The sequence below is a fragment of the Notolepis coatsorum genome, assembly GCF_963971535.1.
Source record: "Notolepis coatsorum genome assembly, chromosome: 5".
Taxonomy (NCBI): Eukaryota; Metazoa; Chordata; class Actinopteri; order Aulopiformes; family Paralepididae; genus Notolepis; species Notolepis coatsorum.
The window spans coordinates 103,233,966-103,247,615 of NC_140169.1; the positions used below are offsets into that span (position 1 = coordinate 103,233,966).

General features: G+C 47.6%; 1 protein-coding gene across 1 annotated transcript in view; it reads left to right on the forward strand.

The window, feature by feature from the left end:
• Nucleotides 1-13,650, forward strand: part of vsnl1a (visinin-like 1a) — a gene marked incomplete at its 3' end in the record, with an annotated part of 149,879 nt that overhangs the window by 124,669 nt on the left and 11,560 nt on the right. The window lies entirely within an intron of this gene.

Consider the following 13,650-nt stretch of genomic DNA (forward strand, 5'->3'; position numbering starts at 1 on the left):
TTACGCACTCTTTCGAAGTTGGTTAAGGTTAGAGTTTGTCTTAGAGCAGGGCGATAGAACGCCAGCCCTGATTCCAAACTCTAACCTTAACCAACTTCGAAAGAGTCGCCTAAGCTTAACCAGTGATAAACTAGGCGTTAGGTAGTTTGCTGCTGGTCGAGGCGGAAATGGGCGCGTCACGCGATTGGGCGCACATGTCACATGACCAGAAACGTCAGTGGCCAATCAGATCGCACCAGAAACGGCAGTGGCCAATCAGATTCGCAAAACGCGAACGCGGAAGCATGAACCGGTTAGGCTTCGAATAGACGTGACCGGGACAGGGCAGGATGAAGACCAGGACAGGGCAGGATGCAGACCGGCTTGGTTCCGTATGAGCCCCTGAGAGTGTGCTTCATACAGTAAAAAAAAAAGTAAGAAAGTAAGTAAAAAAGTAAGTAAAGAGGAATATTCAATATACATATATACAATATACAGTACAATATACAATCTAAAGTACAACCTAGGTACAGTCTAAGTACAGTGAGTCGAAATGAGTAAACCGTGAGGTACAATGCAGAAGATTAGGTACAAAACTTGCAAATGAGGTATGAGTGTAGCGCAAATCTCTTTAATAATAGATAAATATCCAGGGTGCTCCTTGTCATCGCTTGAGCCCACCAGAGATACTGCACATTTCAGTGCACAGTTCAGTACACAGTTCAGTGTTAACCCTGGGTCTGCGTGCACACGGGTGGATGCTCACACACTATCAGATACTGAAATAAAGTCCTGGAGTGACGTCATATCTAGAGGAAGTCACATTTTCAGGGATAAGGGTCCTTTTTCAGCACAATCCATACTGTGCTTAATACCGGATACCCAGCTCCTCCTTAGCGCCACATGGCATGTCATGTAAAGTATGGGGCACTCCTCAAATGTATGCAAGCCCTGAAATAAGAGCTGAAACCTAATCCACCTACTGCACCCGAAGCAAAGTGTGTTTTAAGTGCTTTTTATGGTGGGCCCATTAGCTTTACATTACATTAGTTTTGTGGAACTGCAGGTATCTGGTGTGGAGAACAGCCATGGATTGTGCTGAGAAGAGACACTTCAACTTAATCAGCGCTAAGGGCAGTCCTAAATGTAGTTCTAAGGGTAGTTCTAAAGGTAGTCCTAAGGGTAGTTCTAAATGTAGTTCTAAGGGTAGTCCTAAGGGTAGTTCTAAAGGTAGTTCTAAAGGTAGTTATAAAGGTAGTCCTAAATGTAGTTCTAAGGGTAGTTCTAAAGGTAGTCCTAAGGGTAGTTCTAAATGTAGTTCTAAGGGTAGTCATAAGGGTAGTTCTAAAGGTAGTCCTAAGGGTAGTTCTAAGGGCAGTCCTAAATGTAGTCATAAGGGTAGTTCTAAAGGTAGTCCTAAGGGTAGTCCTAAATGTAGTTCTAAGGGTAGTTCTAAAGGTAGTCCTAAGGGTAGTTCTAAAGGTAGTCCTAAGGGTAGTTCTAAATGTAGTTCTAAGGGTAGTCATAAGGGTAGTTCTAAAGGTAGTCCTAAGGGTAGTTGTAAGGGTAGTTCTAAAGGTAGTTCTAAAGGTAGTTCTATGGGTAGTTCTATGGGTAGTTCTAAGGGTAGTTCTAAAGGTAGTTCTAAGGGTAGTTCTATTGGTAGTTATAATGGTAGTTCTAAAGGTAGTCCTAAGGGTAGTTCTAAAGGTAGTTCTAAAGGTAGTCCTAAGGGTAGTTCTAAAGGTAGTCCTAAGGGTAGTTCTAAAGGTAGTTCTAATGGTAGTTATAAAGGTAGTTCTAAGGGTAGTTCTAAAGGTAGTTCTAAGGGTAGTTCTAAAGGTAGTCCTATGGGTAGTTCTAATGGTAGTTCTAAAGGTAGTTCTAATGGTAGTTCTAAAGGTAGTTCTAAAGGTAGTTCTAAGGGTAGTTCTAAAGGTAGTCCTAATGGTAGTTCTAAGGGTAGTTCTAAAGGTAGTCCTAAGGGTAGTTCTAAAGGTAGTCCTAAGGGTAGTTATAAAGGTAGTCCTAAGGGTAGTTCTAAGGGTAGTTCTAAAGGTAGTTCTAAGGGTAGTTCTAAAGGTAGTTCTAAGGGTAGTTCTAAAGGTAGTCCTAATGGTAGTTCTAAGGGTAGTTCTAAAGGTAGTCCTAAGGGTAGTTCTAAAGGTAGTCCTAATGGTAGTTCTAAAGGTAGTTCTATGGGTAGTCCTAAGTGTTGTGAAGGGCCAGATTAAACCGAATATATATATTTATTTATATATATATATTTAATTGTATTTGTATATTCTCTAATATTCCCTGATATCCCTTGTATATTCCTTGTACAATATGCATTGAATATCCATTCTAGCCTACTGAACATCCCATAATAGTCTCCATTCTACTATTGGTCGAGACCTTGGTGCCAGGCTGCCATACCCCCCAGACCCAGTTCAAACGTACCGCTCAACATGTACGAACAAGTCCTAGTTCCGCGTAGGAATCTGGCTACCGCACCACTAATGGTACTATTTGTTCATAGTGCGTATATATACTGCGCTACTAAAGTAGGACTTCCTTTTTAGTCCAGTTTCTTACCCTCCAATAGAGTGACAGACGTAAAGCCTCCCCGCGACGCCACGTGTGGGAGTAAGGCCAAGTTCGGCCTACCATCGGTATTGAGACATCGTGTATATTAATATTTGAATAGTCATATTTGGCACTATATCGTCGAGTTGGACGTAGTCTATTAAGCCAATAATAGTCTATTCATATGTAGTGCTTCGTGCGGTGAGAATACTATCGTAGTCAGTACCCCCATCGTTTCGGGTAGAACTGGCTGCTTATCCAGGGTGGCCGACCCCATGTGAGGCTGCACCCGAGGAGCCCCAGAGCCGACGAGCGAGTGGACCTGCATACCGGATTATTCTACCGACGACAGCCCGCCTTCCCAGGCACGGATTATGCTTTGTATACAGTGATTATTCTATGGATAAAGACCAACACTGCCGTGTGTTGGAAACCCCCCCCCCGGAGAGGACGACAGGTGAGGAGACGCTCTACACGACGAGGTCGCTTCACGTCTCTCCATCGTGGACCGGAGGAAGCCGGCCCACAGAGAGTCCAACTGCTTTCATCTGTGGATCGAGGATCGCTGAGGCACCGAGCCGCACAACCGTGGGTTCTCCCAGGATACCCTCGGCCAGACGGATACAGCCAGACTCTACCCCCCCCTTCTCCAGTTGTCTTACAAGCGACCGGAATTCCCCCCTAGTGTATCCAGTTCTATAATCATTAAAGTATCATTGCTATTATTCCTTAAATATTCCAGGTTGTATATTTACCGCCTGCGCCACCAGAGATTGGACGTTCTCTATTGATATACCAACGAATACTCATTTGCCATAAAAGTGCATCCTATTTCAAATCATAAATGTAATTAAGTGATTGCTCTACATACCCTTTGCTATGTATTAATTATTATTAAACGCAGACTTTCGACTTGGTACATTTGTGTTGGATCGTTTCATCTACGTGGGAGTGTTTACCATAATTATTTATGCCTAGTACTGGGTGGCCAGAGTCTAAAGTACAAGAGGTAGTGGTAGTAAGTATCATATCTAACAATACAGTCAGGGAATTGTACCCCTCAGTTACAATTGGTCCTTCGAGCCGGATGGTAATTAGTGTAATATTAATATAGTGTTATTAATATTGAAATGGCCTATGATGAACACTCCACGAAACGATCCTCCTAACCAACGCCTGCAGCGCGAACGACGGCTCCCTCAGTACTTAGAGGCTTACGCTGTCAGTCAACAACCTAGTCTTCTACTAACAGTAAACGCGGTAAAACTAGAAAGTAAAAGTATGTCTAACCCCAACGCCCAGACTACCCCGACCATAGAGGCCCCTACGGGTTCTAATGTAACTGACCCAGCTCACGGTGGGGACCAGTGGGAACCAGACATGACTTCACACCCCGCCAGTACTGAAGAAGTAGTCCCCGATGAGTCCCGGGAGGAATACAACGCTACCGAGAGAGAACTCGGCACGGAAGAAGACGGGGAGAGCACCGTGGAGATAGAGCTCCAAGGCTCCGCAAGGAGTACCCCGAGGGAAGGCTCCCCTATACAACCGCCTTCTCCCAGCGAGGCAGAGAGGACCCTACAGCAGGCCTTCCTCATCAGCCTGAACGCCGCTGCTGAACGCGACCGACTGCAGATCCAGCAGCGGAGCGAAGAAGAGCATATACGTCTAGAAATAAGACGCATTCAGATGGAAGAGAATGTGGCCCGAGACCGAGCAGACAACCAGCGAGCAGCTGCTGGTGCTCTACGGGACGCAGAGCGCGACAGACAGCAAGCGCAACTAATAGAACAGCTGATCAGACGGACAACACCCTCTCCCTCCGCCAGAGGCTCCAGGAACTCGTCTAGACACACCTCCAGGGCGGCATCCCCTAGCCGAGTAAACAACCCTGAACTTGACCAACAGACGAGGTCTATACCCCCCACAGACCACCTCCCCCCTCCGGTCCAAGCGAGACCTAGCAACCGGGAAGGAGCAGCATATCCTGTGGAGAGGCTAAACCAGAGACTACAAGCACTGGATGGCCCAACTGAAGACGAAGAGGAAGAGGAGGAGAACCACGCCCGACGACAGCACAGTACTCTACCGGACCAGGAGGTCCGGTACAGCCCAGGCTATACTCCCGCGGAGCTGCGCTACAGACCCCCGACTCTATACACGGGTGAGCACGACGCACAACCCGCACCGAGGAACAGCACCTGGACAAGCGGGCCATGGTACACTGCCGGTACCAGCCCATACCAAGGAGCGGGAGGAGACTCGCCTAGGAGGCCTCTCCCCCAACGCTCGCCGATGTATCCACAGTCAGCGTCATACATTGGCACGCCTATGGTACCCGACTTCACCCAAGAGAACCGGGCCCAGTATACAGAACTCCGCATGTGTCTGGAGACCATGTTGGTGGATGTATTGGATGAACGCCATAAATACGCCATCCTACTGAAGCACTTAAAGGTACCCCGCGCACATAATATAGCGCTCGCCTACGCGACTTCCACCACCCCATACACAGCAGCGCTGGTAGCATTGGACCAGAGGTATGGGCGCATATGGGATTACGTGATCCAGGAGATCCGACACATCGACCGCTTACCCCCAGCAATAGACAATCGAGCACTGGACGACCTGTCCATCAGAGTGCAGTCCCTGGTAGGGATGTTGGGAGCGCAGAGAGAGAAGGGGAGGCATGAACTTTACGCCAACTCAAATGTGGAAAGGATCTTGGAGAAGCTGCCGCCCGCTCGACAGGAGCGTTTTAGGCGGCAGAGAGACCACCGAGACCCGAATGGCCCCGAACCGAACCTCCTCGATCTAGCAGACTTCCTGGCGAGAGAAGTCAGCAGCCTACGGCTAGATACATTCGGACGGAGCACCCCTGGCTCCAGAGAAGGAACCAGACGACTAAATGATGGAAGAAGATCGGTGACTGTGATGCACCAATCGGAGTCAGTACCGAGCAGCAGGAGCCACAGTACCCCCTCCAGAACGGAGAAGTGGAAGATAGTGTGCCCCTACTGTGAGAAAGAACACTGGCTAGCGCAATGTGACTCCTTCCCCAAGCTGAACACGGAGGAAGCAAGTCAATGGATCAAGTCCAACAAGCGCTGTTTTCGCTGTGCGCGCTCACACATGGCAGCCAAATGCCGCTTAAAGAAAAGGTGCACCAAGTGCGATGGAGCCCATCTGGACATACTTCACGACAGTAACAGAAGGCGCCCTTCACCAGCACCATCCAGCAGCAAAGCGAGCGTCATGTACATCGATCCCGCCAGCAGCAGTGGAGCCCGAGTACTCCTAAAAGTAGTGCGTGTGACACTAAGCTACCAGAATAAAGTCCTGGACACTTACGCCGTCCTCGATGACGGGTCAGAGAAGACCCTTCTGCTCGCCTCCGCTGCGGCCCAGCTAGGGCTGCGGGGAAGCGAAACCCAAATGACAATTCGGACAATAAGACGAGATTTGAAGACGATAAAGGGCGAAAATGTCTCATTCTCTATCGCAGCAAGCGGCCAGCCTGAGCGACGGTACCAGATTACAGACGCTTTCACCAGCCAAGAAATAGGACTGTCGCGGTACACATACCCCGTCGCCAAGCTGATGGAGAAATATGCACATCTGCGCAAGTTACCGATCCCGCTCATAGACAATGCTATGCCGACCCTGTTGATAGGCTCCGACCATGCAGACCTCATTGTCCCGATAGACCGGGTTCATACCGGACCCCGAGGCTGTCCTGCAGCAGTCGAGACCCGTTTGGGATGGACTCTCCAAGGCCCGCTCGCCAAATCTCTCAACCGAAGTACAGCCACTAGATGTCTCCACTCCCGAGTCACAGAGGGAGAAACCGCACTCCTGCAACACGTAGAGCGGCTATGGACCTTGGAACAAATGCCCTTTAAGAACGGAAAGAAAGACATTCGCTCTAAAGATGACATTTACGCCATTCACCTCCTCGAGACAGGGACCAAGAGAGTCCCGGTCAACGGCGTGTTGAGATACGCCACGCCACTCCTGCGGCGAGAAGGAATGCCTACTTTCCACGCCAAGACAGACGCCACAGAACGGTACCTGCTGAACACGGAGCGGCGCTTAGCCAAGAACCCCGCCCAAGAGAGTGTATACCGCGCTGAGATTGAGAAGCTCATCACAGCGGGACACGTCACAAAGATGGACATTAAAGAGGCTGACCAGACCACCGAATCGTGGTACGTGCCTCACCACAAGGTCCATCACAACGGTAAAGACCGCATAGTATTTAACTGCAGCTACCAGATCGGATCCCAAAATCTGAATAAAGAGTTACTGCCCGGTCCCACACTCGGCCCCTCCCTACTCGGCGTTATACTCCGCTTCCGCCAGGAAAGGGTGGCCATCAGCGGGGACATTAAAGGAATGTTCCTGCAGGTGAGATTAGTAGAGGAGGACAAGCCCCTGTTACGGTTCCTATGGAGAGAGAAGCCAGGAGATGAGCACCCAGCCATCTACCAATGGGAAGTCCTCCCCTTCGGAACGACGTGCAGCCCCTGCTGTGCTACATTTGCACTACAGAAACATGTAGCAGAGGACCCAGCAGCGGACGAAGAGGTCCGACACAGCGTAAAGAACAGCTTCTACGTAGACAACTGTCTACAAAGCCTTTCAACCCAGGAAGAAGCCGAGGCTCTCCTGATTAAACTCCGCGCCTCATTGATCAAAGGCGGCTTTGATCTCAGGCAGTGGGCCAGCAGCGATCCGCAAGTACTGCGCAGCCTCTCCTCCGAGGACAAGGCAGCCAGCAGCGAGACCTGGATGGCTACCATCCCGGGAGAAGCCCAGGAGATGACCCTGGGATTGGTGTGGCGATTCAAAACAGATTCGCTTCACTACAGACACAAGCCCCTGACTACGGAGCAGGGAAGGCCGGCGGCGGCGCCGACCACCAGACGGAGTGTGTACACAACACTCGCCCGACAATATGACCCGCTAGGATGTATTCTACCGTACACCACCAGGGCAAAAATGATTGTACGAGCATTGTGGGACAAGGACCAGGGCTGGGACGACCCCATTCCCGCACACCTTGCATCCACCTGGAGAGAGTGGGAGATGGAGCTCCACTCACTCCCAGGCGTTAACATGCGCCGAAGCTACTTCCCACCCACGGTGAGGCCAGAGACATGTAAAATGGACTTACACGTCTTCAGTGACGCCTCAGAGGTCGCATACGGATCAGTAGCCTACATGCGGGCCCAAGAAGAGGGGGGAGAGATCTACACAGCATTTGTCCTCGCCCGCTCGAGAATAGCCCCACGCAAGCAACAATCTATCCCACGTCTAGAGCTCTGCGCAGCCCTAGCCGGAGCGCACCTAGCCACGCTCATCCAACGTGAGCTCACCATACCGGTGTCTAGAACAATCCTGTGGTCAGATTCCACGACAGTACTCGCCTGGATCAAATCGGACTCATGCAAGTACAAAGTCTTCGTGGGAGTCAGAGTCACCGAGATTCAAGACTTAACCGAAGAGTTAACCGGAGAAACAGAGTGGCGCTACGTTGATACAAAACAGAACCCAGCTGACGTCATCACCCGGGGAATGCCCCTAGATGACCTCACCCGTCGCAATGTCTACAGTGACGGCCCAGCATTCCTAAAGCTCCCGGAAGGAGAGTGGCCCACGCCTATCCCGAGGGAAGCCAGTCAAGAGGAGGCTGAGAATAAGAAACCTATGTCCTGTGGATTGAGCACTGTTATCTCCGCAGACCCCAACATAGATGATTGCACTACCATAGAGAGTGCACAACAAAGGACATTCCTACTGCACTACCTACCGTCTCTACAGACCCGCCAGAAGTGGGTAAAGGAGAGAGACAATTTGACAGAAGGAACAGTCGTCATGATTATTGATCAATCACTGCCCAGAGCTATGTGGCCGGCCGGCCGCGTAAGCAAAGTGATCACCGGTGCCGACGGCAAGGTCCGAGCAGCTGAAGTGCTTGTCCAGGGTCGCACTTACACCCGTCCCGTGGCGAGGCTCATAGAACTGCCCCGACTCCCAGACACAATCGATGATGACCATGACCCTATAACCCTATGACTTTGTGAAGTTGACTGACCCCTACAGCAAACCCTTATGTGTAAATAGACAACGCGATTAATCTGTCTCTGCTTAACTGATTAGGTCTGGGACCAATCAGGGGGTGGCTGTTGTGAAGGGCCAGATTAAACCGAATATATATATTTATTTATATATATATATTTAATTGTATTTGTATATTCTCTAATATTCCCTGATATCCCTTGTATATTCCTTGTACAATATGCATTGAATATCCATTCTAGCCTACTGAACATCCCATAATAGTCTCCATTCTACTATTGGTCGAGACCTTGGTGCCAGGCTGCCATACCCCCCAGACCCAGTTCAAACGTACCGCTCAACATGTACGAACAAGTCCTAGTTCCGCGTAGGAATCTGGCTACCGCACCACTAATGGTACTATTTGTTCATAGTGCGTATATATATACTGCGCTACTAAAGTAGGACTTCCTTTTTAGTCCAGTTTCTTACCCTCCAATAGAGTGACAGACGTAAAGCCTCCCCGCGACGCCACGTGTGGGAGTAAGGCCAAGTTCGGCCTACCATCGGTATTGAGACATCGTGTATATTAATATTTGAATAGTCATATTTGGCACTATATCGTCGAGTTGGACGTAGTCTATTAAGCCAATAATAGTCTATTCATATGTAGTGCTTCGTGCGGTGAGAATACTATCGTAGTCAGTACCCCCATCGTTTCGGGTAGAACTGGCTGCTTATCCAGGGTGGCCGACCCCATGTGAGGCTGCACCCGAGGAGCCCCAGAGCCGACGAGCGAGTGGACCTGCATACCGGATTATTCTACCGACGACAGCCCGCCTTCCCAGGCACGGATTATGCTTTGTATACAGTGATTATTCTATGGATAAAGACCAACACTGCCGTGTGTTGGAAACCCCCCCCCCGGAGAGGACGACAGGTGAGGAGACGCTCTACACGACGAGGTCGCTTCACGTCTCTCCATCGTGGACCGGAGGAAGCCGGCCCACAGAGAGTCCAACTGCTTTCATCTGTGGATCGAGGATCGCTGAGGCACCGAGCCGCACAACCGTGGGTTCTCCCAGGATACCCTCGGCCAGACGGATACAGCCAGACTCTACCCCCCCCCCCTTCTCCAGTTGTCTTACAAGCGACCGGAATTCCCCCCTAGTGTATCCAGTTCTATAATCATTAAAGTATCATTGCTATTATTCCTTAAATATTCCAGGTTGTATATTTACCGCCTGCGCCACCAGAGATTGGACGTTCTCTATTGATATACCAACGAATACTCATTTGCCATAAAAGTGCATCCTATTTCAAATCATAAATGTAATTAAGTGATTGCTCTACATACCCTTTGCTATGTATTAATTATTATTAAACGCAGACTTTCGACTTGGTACATTTGTGTTGGATCGTTTCATCTACGTGGGAGTGTTTACCATAATTATTTATGCCTAGTACTGGGTGGCCAGAGTCTAAAGTACAAGAGGTAGTGGTAGTAAGTATCATATCTAACAATACAGTCAGGGAATTGTACCCCTCAGTTACACTAAGGGTAGTTCTAAAGGTAGTCCTAATGGTAGTTCTAAAGGTAGTTCTAAAGGTAGTCCTAATAGTAGTTCTAAAGGTAGTCCTAATGGTAGTTCTAAAGGTAGTTCTAATGGTAGTTCTAAGGGTAGTTCTAAAGGTAGTCCTAATGGTAGTTCTAAAGGTAGTCCTAAAGGGTAGTTCTAAAGGTAGTCCTAATAGTAGTTCTAAATGTAGTTCTAAAGGTAGACCTAATGGTAGTTCTAAGGGTAGTTCTAAAGGTAGTTCTAAAGGTAGTTCTAAGGGTAGTTCTAAAGGTAGTTCTAAAGGTAGTCCTAATGGTAGTTCTAAAGGTAGTTCTAAAGGTAGTCCTAATGGTAGTTCTAAAGGTAGTTCTAAATGTAGTCCTAATGGTAGTTCTAAAGGTAGTTCTAAAGGTAGTCCTAATGGTAGTTATAAAGGTAGTTCTAAGGGTAGTCCTAATGGTAGTTCTAAAGGTAGTCCTAAGGGTAGTACTAATGGTAGTTCTAAGGGTAGTTCTAAAGGTAGACCTAATGGTAGTTCTAAGGGTAGTCCTAAAGGTAGACCTAATGGTAGTTCTAAAGGTAGTTCTAAAGGTAGTCCTAATGGTAGTACTAATGGTAGTTCTAAGGGTAGTTCTAAAGGTAGACCTAATGGTAGTTCTAAAGGTAGTTCTAAAGGTAGACCTAATGGTAGTTCTAAAGGTAGTTCTAAGGGTAGTACTAATGGTAGTTCTAAGGGTAGTTCTAAAGGTAGACCTAATGGTAGTTCTAAAGGTAGTCCTAAGGGTAGTACTAATGGTAGTTCTAAGGGTAGTTCTAAAGGTAGACCTAATGGTAGTTCTAAAGGTAGTTCTAAAGGTAGACCTAATGGTAGTTCTAAAGGTAGTTCTAAAGGTAGTCCTAAGGGTAGTTCTAAAGGTAGTCCTAATGGTAGTACTAATGGTAGTTCTAAGGGTAGTTCTAAAGGTAGATCTAATGGTAGTTCTAAAGGTAGTTCTAAAGGTAGACCTAATGGTAGTTCTAAAGGTAGTTCTAAGGGTAGTACTAATGGTAGTTCTAAGGGTAGTTCTAAAGGTAGACCTAATGGTAGTTCTAAAGGTAGTCCTAAGGGTAGTACTAATGGTAGTTCTAAAGGTAGTTATAAAGGTAGTCCTAAAGGGTAGTTCTAAAGGTATTCCTAATGGTAGTCCTAATGGTAGTTCTAAAGGTAGTCCTAATGGTAGTTCTAAATGTAGTCCTAATGGTAGTACTAAAGGTAGTCCTAATGGTAGTTATAAAGGTAGTCCTAAGGGTAGTTCTAAAGGTAGTTCTAAAGGTAGTCCTAATGGTAGTTCTAAAGGTAGTCCTAATGGTAGTTCTAAAGGTAGTCCTAATGGTAGTTCTAAAGGTATTCCTAATGGTAGTTCTAAAGGGTAGTTCTAAAGGTATTCCTAATGGTAGTCCTAATGGTAGTTCTAAAGGTAGTCCTAATGGTAGTTCTAAATGTAGTCCTAATGGTAGTACTAAAGGTAGTCCTAATGGTAGTTATAAAGGTAGTCCTAAGGGTAGTTCTAAAGGTAGTTCTAAAGGTAGTCCTAATGGTAGTTCTAAAGGTAGTCCTAATGGTAGTTCTAAAGGTAGTCCTAATGGTAGTTCTAAAGGTATTCCTAATGGTAGTTCTAAAGGTAGTCCTAAGGGTAGTTCTAAAGGTAGTACTAAAGGTAGTCCTAATGGTAGTTCTAAAGGTAGTCCTAATGGTAGTTCTAAAGGTAGTCCTAATGGTAGTTCTAAAGGTAGTCCTAATGGTAGTTCTAAAGGTAGTCCTAAGGGTAGTTCTAAAGGTAGTCCTAATAGTAGTTCTAAAGGTAGTCCTAAGGGTAGTTCTAATGGTAGTTCTAAGGGTTCAGAATTCTGACATTACCCCCTGAATTGCTTGAGGGGTCTCATCGGCGAACAACTTCATGAATATTCATTACACCTGTGCGTCTAATTAGCATTCTGATCCATCTCCCGCTCTGCTTCCCGCTCTGCTTCCCTCTAACCTTTCAGGAACGCATGGTTAGATAAGATGAGAGGCGTTGACTTTGGTTATTTTTTCAGACTATGATCGGATACAAAATATAGCATTCCCCTCACAGAAGATCCACCTGAATGGCAGATGTAAAAAGTTACATTTTTCACGTGTCCAAATGTATTTATTTATTTATTTTTGAATACCTCAAATGTGACACAATTCCAACTATATGATCATTCCAATATCATTCATTTCGGTGTCAGATAAACACACAAGTCTTAATGACACAAATTCTAACCAGGGCTAGGGTACGGTTTACAGTTATTCTCCACGAGTAGATATTTTAATAAAGATGGTGGAATATGCGCAGAAAGAGAGCAGCCTACGTGTCAACCTAAGAGCGCTGTAACTATGCCTCTCAACATGTAAGCTGTTATATATCGTATTTGCTTTCGCGTCCCGCTCTGAGCCTTATGAGATACCCCTTATCTCCTATGATACCTATTGTATCTCCAACGAAAACTGTTACTAAACATCTAATGCTATGCTACATGCTATCGCTAATGCCACATGCTATTGCTACTGCTAACTGCTACGCTGTTCTAATGTCTCCGCCGTGAGATGTTGTCACTTCTCCCTCCTCTTGCCCGGTTCATCAATGAAGGTCAGTCGGTAGCTGTTGTGGGGTTTTTTGCTGAGTCCTATTTGCCTTTTTTCGGGTAAATGGGTTGACAACAGGGTAGGCCGTGGCTAGGTATCCTAGCCAGGTATGTTACCTTGTGTTCCGGCGGGGTCTATGGAACGGTGTCCCCATCTGGGGCGATGCGTGAGCTCGGCGGTGTAGCAGTAGAGCTATATTACTGCAGGATGGGACTTAACGGCGGGTTATGGCTCAGCTGGCTAGTTCCTATCCACATTGGCGTCGGGTAGTGGGGCTATGGGTCCAGCCGACATGGTAAACATGTTGCGTGTCTGTGCGCAGGCGTTGTCGATCTGGGTCCCACATCGCCTCACGCTAGGCTGTAGTAGTATAGGGGCAGGGCCGCCTGGGAGAAATGTGAGGCCCTGGGCGAATTTAAACGCGAGGCCCCCACCCCCTGAGTAGTGGGCTATTGTTTCGTTCTGTCACTCTGCTATGAGAAGGTCTGTCTTGCTACAGTTTTCTCTCCTCTCAACCATTCATACTGACGGTCAATCGGTATACTGGGGGAGTAGTGCAGGGGGGGCTTTGTTTACCTTTTTTGGTAAATGGGCTAAGCTAGGGCTGGTGTGCTGTTGTGAATATTTTGAATGAAGGCGGGACTAGTTCGCTCTGGTCCGCCTCCCCTTAACGTTGTGTGTATGGGTTTGCTTGCAACCACCACTGGTGCTCCGTGTTAACATCAGTCCTTTGTTTTTGACATATTGAAACAGTGCCCCGCCCGGCCGACGCCATGGGTGGGTCGGCCTGGCGAGTGGCTGGTGGGCTGTTAAAGCTTGTACCGCCACGGTATG